At 45.5% G+C, this 13,597-nt stretch overlaps 1 long non-coding RNA gene across 1 annotated transcript in view; it reads right to left on the reverse strand.

The window, feature by feature from the left end:
* LOC142071928 (uncharacterized) overlaps window positions 1-10,284 on the reverse strand; it is a 40,947-nt gene extending 30,663 nt beyond the window's left edge. Inside the window, exon 1 of the long non-coding RNA XR_012668180.1 lies at window positions 10,079-10,284. This is a non-coding gene — a long non-coding RNA (uncharacterized LOC142071928). The remainder of the gene's footprint in view (window positions 1-10,078) is intronic.
* Window positions 10,285-13,597: the final 3,313 nt, after the last annotated feature.

Consider the following 13,597-nt stretch of genomic DNA (forward strand, 5'->3'; position numbering starts at 1 on the left):
AGCTGCGAACCAGCTGAGCAGCAAACAGCACAGAGGCTAACAGAGGGAGTTTGCCTGGGAGTTCGCCTGGGGAGAGCCCACTGAGGCTTACATCTTGCCGGCTTCTCTGAGTAGTTACTACAATTCCTGAGGAAGCTCGTAGAAGGAAGGTAATAGGGATGGGGAGTGTTCAGCTGTTGTGACCTGCACTGGATGTGGCATGTTTGTCTTTCTTCCACAGGACAGACGCAACTTTGTCTGTACAAAGTGCAAGCTGGTCTCCATATTGGAAGAGAAGGTTTAAGGTCTGGAGCAACAGGTATCGACCCTGCATTGCATAAGAGAAACTGAAGATTTCCTGGACAGACGTCAGGATATGCTTCTACGGACACAACGTTCTGAAGATTCAGAGCAGACTGCACTGTGGGGAAAGGAGGACGGTGAAGAAATTTGGCAGCATGTGACCTCCAGAAGAAGAAAGGGGAGCGTCCACCATGTACCAGCAACGCAGATACAGGTAAGTAACTGTTTTCATGTTCTCTCCACAGGTACTAATGCGGAGAGAGCACGAGATGATACATCTGAGGGAAGGGAACAGAAGGAGACTCCGCCGATTGGAAGGCATGAGATGCACTGTTCTAGGGATGGGGGTTCCACAACCACCGCTCCCAAGAGAAGAAGGCAGGTGGTGGTGGTCGGGGACTCTCTCCTCAGGGGGACTGAGTCATCTATCTGCCACCCCAACCGGGAAAACCAAGAAGTCTGCTGCTTGCCAGGAGCTAGGATTCACGATGTGACCGAGAGACTGCCGAGACTCATCAAGCCCTCGGATCGCTACCCCTTAATGCTTCTCCACATGGGCACCAATGATACTGCCAAGAATGACCTTGAGCGGATCATTGCAGATTACGTGGCTCTGGGAAGAAGGATAAAGGAGTTTGAGGTGCAAGTGGTGTTCTCGTCCACCCTCCCCGTGGAAGGAAAAGGCCTGGGTAGAGACCGTCAAATCGTGGAAGTCAACGAATGGCTACGCAGGTGGTGTCAGAGAGAAGACTTTGGATTCTTTGACCATGGGATGGTGTTCCAAGAAGGAGGAGTGTTGGGCAGAGACAGGCTCCACCTAACGAAGAGAGGGAAGAGCATCTTCGCAAGCAGGCTGGCTAACCTAGTGAGGAGGACTTTAAATTAGGTTCACCGGGGGAAGGAGACCAAAGCCCTGAGGTAAGTGGGATACCGGGAGGAAGCACGAGCAGAAGCGCGTGAGTGGGGAGGGCTTCTGCCTCATACTGAGAAAGAGGGATGATCAACAAGTTATCTCAAGTGCCTATACACAAATGCAAGAAGCCTGGGAAACAAGCAGGGAGAACTGGAAGTCCTGGAACAGTCAAGGAATTATGATGTGACTGGAATAACAGAGACTTGGTGGGATAACTCACACGACTGGAGTACTGTCATGGATATAAACTGTTCAGGAAGGACAGGCAGGGCAGAAAAGGTGGGGGAGTTGCACTGTATGTAAGGGAACAATATGACTTCTCAGAGCTCAAGTATGAAACTGCAGAAAAACCTGAGAGTCTCTGGATTAAGTTTAGAAGTGTGAGCAACAAGGGTGATGTCGTGGTGGGAGTCTGCTATAGACCACTGGACCAGGGGGATGAGGTGGACGAGGCTTTCTTCCAGCAACTCACGGAAGTTACTAGATCTCAGGCCCTGGTTCTCATGGAAGACTTCAATCACCCTGATATCTGCTGGGAGAGCAATACAGCGGTGCACAGACAATCCAGGAAGTTTTTGGAAAGGGTAGGGGACAATTTCCTGGTGCAAGTGCTGGAGGAACCAACTAGGGGCAGAGCTCTTCTTGACCTGCTGCTCACAAACTGGGAAGAATTAGTAGGGGAAGCAAAAGTGGATGGGAACCTGGGAGGCAGTGACCATGAGATGATCGAGTTCAGGATCCTGACACAGGGAAGAAAGGAGAGCAGCAGAATACAGACCCTGGACTTCACAAAAGCAGACTTTGACTCCCTCAGGAAACTGATGGGTAGGATCCCCTGGGAGAATAACATGAGGGGGAAAGGAGTTGAGGAGAGCTGGCTGTATTTTAAAGAATCCTTATTGAGGTTACAGGGACAAACCATCCTGATGTGTAGAAAGAATAGTAAATATGGCAGGCGACCAGCTTGGCTTAGCAGTGAAATCTTTGCTGATCTTAAACACAAAAAAGAAGCTTACAAGAAGTGGAAGATTGGACAAATGACCAGGGAAGAGTATAAAAATATTGCTCGGGCATGCAAGAGTGAAATCAGGAAGGCCAAATCACACCTGGAGTTGCAGCTAGCAAGAGATGTTAAGAGTAACAAGAGGGGTTTCTTCAGGTATGTTAGCAACAAGAAGAAAGTCAAGGAAAGTGTGGGCCCCTTACTAAATGAGGGAGGCAACCTAGTGACAGAGGATGTGGAAAAAGCTACTGTACTCAATGCTTTTTTTGCCTCTGTCTTCACAAACAAGGTCAGCTCCCAGACTACTGCACTGGGCAGCACAGCATGGGGAGGAGGTGACCAGCTCTCTGTGGAGAAAGAAGTGGTTAGGGACTATTTAGAAAAGCTGGATGAGCACAAATCCATGGGGCCGGCTGCGCTGCATTCAAGAGTGCTAAAGGAGTTGGCAGATGTGATTGCAGAGCCATTGGCCATTATTTTTGAAAAATCATGGCGATCGGGGGAAGTACTGGACAACTGGAAAAAGGCTAATGTAGTGCCCCATCTTTAAAAAAGGGAAGGAGGAGGATCCTGGGAACTACAGGCCAGTCAGCCTCACCTCCGTCCCTGAAAAAATCATGGAGCAGGTCCTCAAAGAATCAATCCTGAAGCACTTGCATGAGAGGAAAGTGATCAGGAACAGCCAGCATGGATTCACCAAGGGAAGGTCATGCCTGACTAATCTAATCGCCTTTTATGATGAGATTACTGGTTCTGTGGATGAAGGGAAAGCAGTGGATGTATTGTTTCTTGACTTTAGCAAAGCTTTTGACACGGTCTCCCACAGTATTCTTGTCAGCAAGTTAAGGAAGTATGGGCTGGATGAATGCACTACAAGGTGGGTAGAAAGCTGGCTAGATTGTCGGGCTCAACTGGTAGTGATCAATGGCTCCATGTCTAGTTGGCAGCCGGTATCAAGTGGAGTGCCCCAAGGGTCGGTCCTGGGGCTGGTTTTGTTCAATATCTTCATAAATGATCTGGAGGATGGTGTGGATTTCACCCTCAGCAAGTTTTCAGATGACACTAAACTGGGAGGAGAGGTAGATACGCTGGAGGGTAGGGATAGGATACAGAGGGACCTCGACAAATTAGAGGATTGGGCCAAAAGAAATCTGATGAGCTTCACCAAGGACAAGTGCAGAGTCCTGCATTTAGGATGGAAGAATCCCATGCACCGCTATAGACTAGAGACCGAATGGCTAGGCAGCAGTTCTGCAGAAAAGGACTTAGGGGTTACCATGGACGAGAAGCTGGATATGAGTCAGCAGCATGCCCTTGTTGCCAAGAAGGCCAATGGCATTTTGGGATGTATAAGTAGGGCCATTGCCAGCAGATCGAGGGACGTGATCGTTCCTCTCTATTTGACATTGGTGAGGCCTCATCTGGAGTACTGTGTCCAGTTTTGGGGCCCCACACTACAAGAAGGATGTGGAAAAATTGGAAAACATCCAGCGGAGGGCAACAAAAATGATTAGGGGACTGGAACACATGACTTCCGAGGAGAGGCTGAGGGAACTGGGATTGTTTCATTTGCAGAAGAGAAGAATGAGGGGGCATTTGATAGCTGCTTTCAACTACCTGAAAGGGGGTTCCAAAAAGGATGGATCTAGACTGTTCTCAGTGGTAGCAGATGACAGAACAAGGAGTAATAGTCTCAAGTTGCAGTGGGGGAGGTTTAGGTTGGATATTAGGAAGAACTTTTTCACTAGGAGGGTGGTGAAACACTTGGAATGCGTTACCTAGGGAGGTGGTGGAATCTCCTTCCTTAGAAGTTTTTAAGGTCAGACTTGACAAAGCCCTGGCTGGGATGATTTAGTTGGGGACTGGTCCTGCTTTGAGCAGGGGGTTGGACTAGATGACCTCCTGAGGTCCCTTCCAACCCTGATATTCTATGATTCTATGATTCTAAGAACGTGCACGTAGTGACTAACAAGAATTTTTGCTATAAGCTAGGGACTTACTTAGAAGCAACAGAGAAGGAGAAAGATCTTGGTCTATTAGTAGATCATAGAAATATGATGTAGCCGTGAAAAAGGCTCATGCAGTCCGAGGATGCATCAGGCGAGGTATTTCCAGCAAAGACAGGGATTACCATTATACAAGGCACTGGCGAAACCTCATCTGGAATACTGTGTGCAGTTCAGGTCTTCCATGTTTAAGAACAATGATTTCAGATTGGAACAGGTGCAGAGAAGGACTACGAGGATGATCAGAGGAATGGAGTACCTACCTTACAAAAGGAGGCTTAAGCAGCTTGGCTTGTTTAGTCCAACACAATGAAGGCTTTGATGACATATGATTGCTCTTTATAAATACATCAGCAGGATAAACACCAGCCAGGGAGAAGAGTTATTTAAGTTAAGGGCCGATATTAGCACAAGAATAAATGGATATAAATTTGCCGTCAATAAATTTAGACTTGAAATTAGAAGAAGGTTTCTAACCACCAGAGGAGTGAAGTTCTAAAACGCACTTCCAAGGGGAGTAGTGGGGACAAAAAACCTAACTTCTTGTAAGATAGAGCTTGATAAGTTTATGGAGGTGTTGATATGATGAGGTTGCCTACAATGGTATATGGCCCATCCACGACTGCTATTAGTAAATATCTTCAATGGCTGAAGATGGGACACTAGATTGGGATGTCTCTGAGTTACTACAGAGAATTCTTTCCCAGGTGTCTGGGTGGTGGGTCATGCCCACATATTCAGGGTCTGATTACGATATTTAGGGTTGGGAAGGAACCTTCCCCCAAGTCAGATTGACATAGACCCTGGTGGCCTTTTGCCTTTCTCTGCAGCATGGAGCGTGGGCCACTTGCTGGTCTGAACTAGTATAAATAGTGGTTTCTGTGTAACTTAAAGTTTTTAAATCAAGGTTAGAAGATTTCAGTAACACACCTAGAGGTGATGGACCTACTGCTTGAATGGGAGGGCAAGGTTCTGTGGCTTGCAGTATACAGGAGGTCAGACTAGATGATTATGATAGACTCTGAGGCCAGAAGCGACCATGAGTCAGATTATTAGATTCCAAAAGATCAACTGCACCTTTAGCTGAGTGCAGGTCTGCACTTACCTACCCATGCTGCAGTCACCAACCTGCTTGACTATTCAGTCATATTTGGTCTTGATCTCAACGTGGCCCCTAAAGTTCCAATTCTACCATCCAGCTCACACCCACTGTGTAGCCTTCTTTTCAGGGAGAAGAGAGAAAAGAAATTGCCTGTGTCCTCATGACAGGCTGCAGAACAGCTCCATGGCCAATGCCACACCCCCGAACCTGCCATCCTGATGTGCATGAAAAAACATGAGGATCTGCTATAACAGTGCTATAACAGTGAATCAACTATCCTTGCTCCCACCCCATCTGTGGTCCAGAGCACACTCATACCTACACACTGGGAGCCACTGTGGTGCTAAGTTTCACACCACAAAGGAGGTGCAAACTCCTGCAGAGGAAGGGGCTGTTTTTGTCCGGAAGTTGCACTTGCTTTGTCCAGTTACTGCACTTGCTTGTGCTGATCTAGTTGTTGAGCGCCAACCAACGTGATTTGCCTGTGCCAATGCCATGACTGCAGGTACAAAAGTGGGAGTTACACATACAAACTCACAAACCACTTTTGAAGATTTTGGACCCTCATAATTTTATGTGCTTGTAGTTGGTGGAATGACTCAGCAGAACAAAACAAAAGCCAGCAATGTGTTGTCCTTAAGAAACAGACGTTTATAATATAAATAAGCAGAAAAGAAAAAAAAAACTCTTTTACTGAGCTCTTGTACAAAAGACAGGGAGAGCAGAGCTGAGGTTAATCCCTTACCCACCAAAGAAAAAACAGTGCACCCTGCCTCCGTCATAATATCATATTGTCTCATATGTATTATAGCATTATTAATAAAATATAGGACCAAATTCCAGTCTGGCACATTGACACAATCTCATGGACTTCAGAGGGATTGCATAAATGTAAACTCTGAGAAGATTTGGTTACATGCAGTTTCAAAGAAAGGACCAACATTTTAAAAGTCAGTAGTAACATTTTAAACTTGATTCTCAGTTTCAGAAGTAGCAAATAGACAGTCGAGCCATACCAAAATGGAAAGTACAAGTAAGAGCACCAAACCTGAAGAGCTTTCAGATAGTGGCCAGAAGAAGAGGGAAGACCAGCAAGATTATACTAAGAAAAGGAGTACTTGTGGCACCTTAGAGACTAACCAATTTATTTGAGCATGAGCTTTCGTGAGCTACAGCTCACTTCATCAGATGTTTACCGTGGAAACTGCAGCAGACTTTATATACACACAGAGAATATGAAACAATACCTCCTCCCACCCCACTGTCCTGCTGGTAATAGCTTATCTAAAGTGATCAACAGGTGGGCCATTTCCAGCACAAATCCAGGTTTTCTCACCCTCCACCCCCCCACACAAATTCACTCTCCTGCTGGTGCTAGCCCATCCAAAGTGACAACTCTTTACATAGTCAAGTCGGGCTATTTCCTGCATAGATCCAGGTTTTCTCACATCCCCCCCACCCCCATACACACACAAACTCACTCTCCTGCTGCTAATAGCTCATCTAAACTGACCACTCTCCAAGTTTAAATCCAAGTTAAACCAGAACATCTGGGGGGGGGGGTAGGAAAAAACAAGAGGAAACAGGCTACCTTGCATAATGACTTAGCCACTCCCAGTCTCTATTTAAGCCTAAATTAATAGTATCCAATTTGCAAATGAATTCCAATTCAGCAGTTTCTCGCTGGAGTCTGGATTTGAAGTTTTTTTGTTTTAAGATAGCGACCTTCATGTCTGTGATTGCGTGACCAGAGAGATTGAAGTGTTCTCCGACTGGTTTATGAATGTTATAATTCTTGACATCTGATTTGTGTCCATTTATTCTTTTACGTGGAGACTGTCCAGTTTGACCAATGTACATGGCAGAGGGGCATTGCTGGCACATGATGGCATATATCACATTGGTGGATGTGCAGGTGAACGAGCCTCTGATAGTGTGGCTGATGTTATTAGGCCCTGTGATGGTGTCCCCTGAATAGATATGTGGGCACAATTGGCAACGGGCTTTGTTGCAAGGATAAGTTCATGGGTTAGTGGTTCTGTTGTGTGGTATGTGGTTGTTGGTGAGTATTTGCTTCAGGTTGCGGGGCTGTCTGTAGGCAAGGACTGGCCTGTCTCCCAAGACTTGTGAGAGTGTTGGGTCATCCTTTAGGATAGGTTGTAGATCCTTAATAATGCGTTGCAGGGGTTTTAGTTGGGGGCTGAAGGTGACCGCTAGTGGCGTTCTGTTATTTTCTTTGTTAGGCCTGTCCTGTAGTAGGTAACTTCTGGGAACTCTTCTGGCTCTATCAATCTGTTTCTTTACTTCTGCAGGTGGGTATTGTAGTTGTAAGAAAACTTGACAGAGATCTTGTAGGTGTTTGTCTCTGTCTCAGGGGTTGGAGCAAATGCGGTTGTATCGCAGAGCTTGGCTGTAGACGATGGATCGTGTGGTGTGGTCAGGGTGAAAGCTGGAGGCATGCAGGTAGGAATAGCGGTCAGTAGGTTTCCGGTATAGGGTGGTGTTTATGTGGCCATTGTTTATTAGCACTGTAGTGTCCAGGAAGTGGATCTCTTGTGTGGACTGGACCAGGCTGAGGTTGGTGGTGGGATGGAAATTGTTGAAATCATGGTGGAATTCCTCAAGGGCTTCTTTTCCATGGGTCCAGATGATGAAGATGTCATCAATATAGCGCAAGTAGAGTAGGGGCTTTAGGGGACGAGAGCTGAGGAAGCGTTGTTCTAAATCAGCCATAAAAATGTTGGCATACTGTGGGGCCATGCGGGTACCCATAGCAGTGCCGCTGATCTGAAGGTATACATTGTCCCCAAATGTGAAATAGTTATGGGTAAGGACAAAGTCACAAAGTTCAGCCACCAGGTTAGCCGTGACATTATCGGGGATAGTGTTCTTGACGGCTTGTAGTCCATCTTTGTGTGGAATGTTGGTGTAGAGGGCTTCTACATCCATAGTAGCCAGGATGGTGTTATCAGGAAGATCACCGATGGATTGAAGTTTCCTCAGGAAGTCAGTGGTGTCTCGAAGGTAGCTGGGAGTGCTGGTAGCGTAGGGCCTGAGGAGGGAGTCTACATAGCCAGACAATCCTGCTGTCAGGGTGCCAATGCCTGAGATGATGGGGCGCCCAGGATTTCCAGGTTTATGGATCTTGGGTAGTAGATAGAATATCCCAGGTCGGGGTTCCAGGGGTGTGTCTGTGCGGATTTGATCTTGTGCTTTTTCAGGAAGTTTCTTGAGCAAATGCTGTAGTTGCTTTTGGTAACTCTCAGTGGGATCATAGGGTAATGGCTTGTAGAAACTCGTGTTGGAGAGCTGCCGAGCAGCCTCTTGTTCATATTCCGACCTATTCATGATGACAACAGCACCTCCTTTGTCAGCCTTTTTGATTATGATGTCAGAGTTGTTTCTGAGGCTGTGGATGGCATTGCGTTCCGCATGGCTGAGGTTATGGGGCAAGTGATGCTGCTTTTCCACAATTTCAGCCCGTGCACGTCGGCGGAAGCACTCTATGTAGAAGTCCAGTCTGCTGTTTCGACCTTCAGGAGGAGTCCATCTAGAATCCCTCTTTCTGTAGTGTTGGCAGGGAGACCTCTGTGGATTAGTATGTTGTTCAGAGGTATTTTGGAAATATTCCTTGAGACGGAGACGTCGAAAATAGGATTCTAGGTCACCACAGAACTGTATCATGTTCGTGGGGGTGGAGGGGCAGCCACACTATCAGAGGCTCGTTCACCTGCACATCCACCAATGTGATATATGCCATCATGTGCCAGCAATGCCCCTCTGCCATGTACATTGGTCAAACTGGACAGTCTCTACGTAAAAGAATAAATGGACACAAATCAGATGTCAAGAATTATAACATTCATAAACCAGTCGGAGAACACTTCAATCTCTCTGGTCACGCAATCACAGACATGAAGGTCGCTATCTTAAAACAAAAAAACTTCAAATCCAGACTCCAGCGAGAAACTGCTGAATTGGAATTCATTTGCAAATTGGATACTATTAATTTAGGCTTAAATAGAGACTGGGAGTGGCTAAGTCATTATGCAAGGTAGCCTGTTTCCTCTTGTTTTTTCCTACCCCCCCCCCCCAGATGTTCTGGTTTAACTTGGATTTAAACTTGGAGAGTGGTCAGTTTAGATGAGCTATTAGCAGCAGGAGAGTGAGTTTGTGTGTGTATGGGGGTGGGGGGGATGTGAGAAAACCTGGATCTATGCAGGAAATAGCCCGACTTGACTATGTAAAGAGTTGTCACTTTGGATGGGCTAGCACCAGCAGGAGAGTGAATTTGTGTGGGGGGGTGGAGGGTGAGAAAACCTGGATTTGTGCTGGAAATGGCCCACCTGTTGATCACTTTAGATAAGCTATTACCAGCAGGACAGTGGGGTGGGAGGAGGTATTGTTTCATACTCTCTGTGTGTATATAAAGTCTGCTGCAGTTTCCACGGTAAACATCTGATGAAGTGAGCTGTAGCTCACGAAAGCTCATGCTCAAATAAATTGGTTAGTCTCTAAGGTGCCACAAGTACTCCTTTTCTTTTTGCGAATACAGACTAACACGGCTGTTCCTCTGAAACCAAGATTATACTAGTTAAGGCAAAATATTACTTGAGAACAGACATTTTAGCAGCAGGTATAGCTGAATAATTACATCTGTTTGATATATTAATTAATATTAAACAAATTCAATTTAAAGGATCTAGCAACAGAACTAACATGAGAAGCAAAGTGTACACCAGAATCCAAAACCAAGAATCCTCACTACTCACCGTGATGCAAGAAGACTTCACCTTGAAGAAACAGGAACTGGGGGATGGCATTGAAGTCTAGGAACAAGGCCTCGCTTTTATCTGTATTCAGCCTAGGGGAACTCTGATGTATTCACTATGTTAATACATATGTCAATCATTGTGAGAGAAGGTGAATATTCTCAGAACTATGGGGAAAGAGAGAAAAACAATCTGAGCATCATCAATAGCAGTTGTGAGTTTTGTCATGTTAATTAACAGGTTGTCAACACAAAAATTAATGCGGATCTAGGACCGAGCCCTGAGGCATTCACACAGTTCAATTCGGAGGTCAGACAAATTATTTCTTCATAGGATGTAACTCCAATATCACTCACTTCCAGTTTATCTTGAACATAGCTGCTGAACTGATCTTCCTTACCTGTTCAGACCATGTCAGTCCCCACTCTTAATCCCTCCACCGGCTTCTTTTTGCTCACTGTAATAAAGTTTAAACTTCTCATCTCTACCTTCAAAGTCCTGCCCAACTCCAACTCCCCCCTGCACCCAAACTCAATGTCTAATCTGTTTCTTGGTATGTTTTCTCTTTGCTTGGTATGTATCTCCAGGTTTGACTATACTCTGCACTAGGCCTGGGCTCTGACTCAGATTTGAACCCAAGCTCCTCCCTTCCACCCACACATAAATCAGTCTGACTCAGGTCGGCAAGCACTAAGCCCATGCTGTGAGTCAGGTCCAAGCCCTGTCATTTTGCAGTGTGGCCACAGCCCCTAGTCAGAAAGCCTGCGTAATATGGATGCATTAGCATGGCTGAGGCCCAGTCCAGCAATTGTAATCCCAGGTTTACAATGCAGTGTGGATGCTCAAGCATGGGACCACCAAGTCCAAGTCCCACAAACCCAGGTCTACAATGCAATGTAGACATACCTTCAACATGCAGCCTCCATGTCTCCTGTTCTGGCCCCTACGCATGGATCAAATCCCAGTGCACCAAGATCCCACCCTCTCCTCATTCATATCCCTGAGTCATCTTCCTGGAGACTCACAAATGCTAACCTACACCAATCAAAACAGAACAGGGAGATCTGCACTATTTACTACACTAAAAAACTGAATTGCATCAGTGGAATTCCACCAGTGTATCAGTAGCACAGTGCATTCATATTAGTTATCAGCTACTAGATGCATGTCGCGCTATGTCCATCCTAGTTCTCAGTCCATCACTACAGTTGTACTGCATTCTGGATACCCTATCTCACAGCTTCTTGCATCACTGCAGTGACTTGTGGGAGATTTTGAAGAGCCAAATGAGATACCCAAGGGGATTGAGGGAGGAGTGAATTCTTCCTATAACCCATTGTAGTTTCCAAGGTATTGTCTCAAAGAGTGAGGTAGGCCAAACAACTGGAACATGCTCCTTGTTCAGCTAGATAAATTTCTGTTGGAGTCCTTGAAAACTAATCTCACACAACTCAGAAGAGGTAGTGAAGAGGGTTGTGGTACCTGTGGAGAACCAAAGTTTGAGACCAGTAGTTAATCTAACTCGTGATACAAGATTCATACCCTTCAGACATGGAGATGCCAGCTTCATGCCCTGCTTCAAGATGAGGTTCACTGGGTAGAGTGCCATTTTTGGGTTTAGCTCATGTCTACAGATTGTTGGGACTGAGTTGTCTGAAACCTGGGATGAACAGCTGCGACTACAGAATTTCTGAATCGACGCATTTTTGTACATCCGAAGGAAGCTCACCCAAACACTGTCATGCTAGACCACTGTTGTGCTGGTCAGTCCACAGTTAGTAAGCACCACTAACTGCAGGGGGAAAAAGCAGCTATGCTGTAGAAGCTGGCTTCCCCAGGTAGGTGTCAGTCAACTGGATACCAGTGAGGATTGAGGTGTCATGGTGGGTGCTGTTGTGATGGAAATTCGCATGGCTTTATGTGAAGAGTTGCAGTAGTATGTGAACAAGGTGACAAATGTGCCAGTGATTACAGGTTTCCTGTACTGTGTCGGGAAAATAGCGTCCATTCTATACCCTTTCATCACAAGTAGCAGGATGGAGATTGACACACACCCCCCCCTCAGATTATGGTGCCGAACCAACACGTGTAGTATTGAAATTTTACAAGTTTCTCTGGGAAATCAAATTATGATCTCAAAGTAAAGGCTCATTGGATGGAAGACCTTCCATGGGACATAATCTTGTAATAGCAAAATCCAGGCAGAAGATGGGGAATGGGGGCAGGATGGTCTGTATTCAGGATGGTGGTTAAGGTCCTGGGCTAGGAGAAAGGAGGTTTAAGTCCAGTTGTCAGTGTTGCCACAGATTTCTTGCATATCCCTTGTCACACCATGGTTTCTCTGCAACTCAGTTTTCCATCTGTAGAATAGGGAAGATAATATTCCTTTTCTCCCATCCTAAATCTGGTTTTCCCTTTTTAGATTGTAAACTCTTTGGGACAGTAACTGTCTCTTAGTCTGTGTGCCTAACAGAATGAGGTCCTAATCCTGGCTGGGGCCTCTAGGTGCTACTTTAATATAAATAAATGAGATGAAGTAACTTCAGCATCTCAGTGTCTTACAACCAAGAATCAGAAGAAATTAAACAACTAGGTCAAACAGCCAGTCAGAATGCAAATTAACCACTGAGAGTTAACCAAGAACAAACACAGTAATTTATTAAAATAAGTGTTTGGAGGGTCTGATGGGTAATGAACATCTCCAACCCAAAGAAAGTATAACATGAAACCCCCACTTTTGAATACTGATGTGAGGTTAAAAATAAATATCTATCAGTCATGCTTGGGAAAAGAAGTAAATCATCATCATTCCCTGGCCATTCAGATGAAGAATACATGAGAAAGAAAAAACATTCATTTTTAATATATTAGTGAGGACAAAATCATGACAGACCAAATGAAGTCTGATATTGCTCCCCATTGGTTGGGCCATAGATTGAAGTTCAGATTACATTACAAATTATCAACACTTGGGTTGAAAATGCAAACTCCTGTTGGCAATAACACTATTTGCTGGCAGCTCTGGACATTATATTCCACCATTTGTAAGCTTTTCATGGGCTAATTCAGCATTATATTATTCTTCTGTTTTGTTCCTTTCCTTCTCGTCTACTTCAGCTTGTTAGAACGTTGAAGCCCCTCAGAACTACATTCTGTCATAATGCTTGAACAATTCCCATCAGGGGCTGGATTTGCCCACAAAATGATAATGAACAATAATGCTCTTTGGATTGCTATTGTTAGTATTTCAATTGCAAAATGCCCTACACCAGACTGTTTGGAGCTTGTCTTTCTTTAACAAGCTTTTAATGAGTAGACAGCTGTGCCTGCAAGGGCTAGGCGGGGGGGGGAGATACCAGCAAAAGGAGGACACTCAGGCCTAAGAATAGTAAACTATGCTTTATTGAAGGAAGGAAGAACTTAAGCTCCAATCTGCACGGGGAGTCCCTAGGATGCGCAGAGGGGCTGCAGGGGACTCTGGCCATTCGGGACAGCTGACCAGGCAGGACTCCGCAGGGG

The sequence above is a fragment of the Caretta caretta genome, chromosome 4, assembly GCF_965140235.1.
Source record: "Caretta caretta isolate rCarCar2 chromosome 4, rCarCar1.hap1, whole genome shotgun sequence".
NCBI lineage: Eukaryota > Metazoa > Chordata > Testudines > Cheloniidae > Caretta > Caretta caretta.